Source organism: Nannospalax galili, unplaced genomic scaffold (assembly GCF_000622305.1).
Source record: "Nannospalax galili isolate Female #2095 unplaced genomic scaffold, S.galili_v1.0 scaffold142, whole genome shotgun sequence".
Taxonomy (NCBI): Eukaryota; Metazoa; Chordata; class Mammalia; order Rodentia; family Spalacidae; genus Nannospalax; species Nannospalax galili.
The window spans coordinates 132045-133271 of NW_008348793.1; the positions used below are offsets into that span (position 1 = coordinate 132045).

At 32.1% G+C, this 1227-nt stretch overlaps 1 pseudogene; it reads left to right on the forward strand.

Annotated features, from left to right (window-relative positions):
• Positions 1-695: 695 nt before the first annotated feature.
• On the forward strand, positions 696-945 carry LOC115072508 (annotated as a pseudogene).
• The last annotated feature ends 282 nt before the right edge of the window (positions 946-1227 follow it).

Genomic DNA, 1227 nt, shown 5'->3' on the forward strand with positions numbered 1-1227 from the left:
TGATCAAATAGTATTCCCTAATGAGCAATCATCTTTTATTTTATAGTATTTAACTGTTAATGAGTTCATCTGAATTCTCTTTAGTGTCATAATAAGAAAGCTATGAATCCTTAGGAATGGAAAAAGGGATATACATTTTTTTAAAATTAAACATCTGCACATAAGTGAAATGAGAATTATTTGCATAAAAAGATTGCCTTGGTATTGAATAAATAAGCTCACGTTTTACTTCTAGTTGGTTGACCCACACCACACAATGTTGAGCTGCATTCTTTATAAATAAGAATCTATCATCAATCTTTGTTTCTTTTTTTAGAAATTCAGTATGTGGTATCTTATTTTTATTCTAAATTTGCTAAAATCTTTGAAACTTGTGTACTTTATAAGTAAAAATGAATCTGACTTCTAAATAAGTTACAACTTGAATTCTGAAAAAAATGAAACATGATATTTCATATGTTGTGTTAAATAAAAGATATATTAATTGAAAAAATCTTTAGAAGAGAAATAATATATCTTACTCCTACTGAAAAACATCCTTATAAAACCATATGAATGACAATTAAAAAGAAACTAGTGGAAAATGACCAAAAAGCTTTCTCTAAGAAAAAAAAAATCCCATTTACAATAGTTCCCCACGCAAAATAAAATACTGAGAAGTACCTTTCTGGTGGTGACGACCTCTCTACGAGAACATGCCTCTCGCAAAGGATCTCCTTCATCCTTCTCCAGAAGAGGAGAAGAGGAAACACAAGAAGCACCTGGTGCAGCCCCAATTCCTACTTCATGGATGTGAAATGCCCAGGATGCTATAAAATCACCACGGTCTTTAGCCATGCACAAACAGAAGTCTTGTGTGTTGGCTGCTCCACTGTCCTCTGTCAGCCTACAGGTGGAAAAGCACAGCTTACAGAAGGATTTTCCTTCAGGAGGAAGCAGCACTGAAAGTACCCTGAATCAAGGTGAGTGAGAAAGCATCCAAAGAAACACATTTTGGATATATTTAAAAAAAAATACTGAGAAATAAACTTAACCAAAGATGTGAAAAATGCCTAGGATGAAAATTATAAAAGCTTAAAAAAATATACTGAAGAATATTCCAGCAGATTTAAAGACATGTTCATGAAACAGCAGAAATAACACTATTAAAATTGTGTGCTATTGAAAGCAATCAACAGATTTCAAGGAATTCCCATCAAAATTTGAAGGATATTATTAACAGAACTG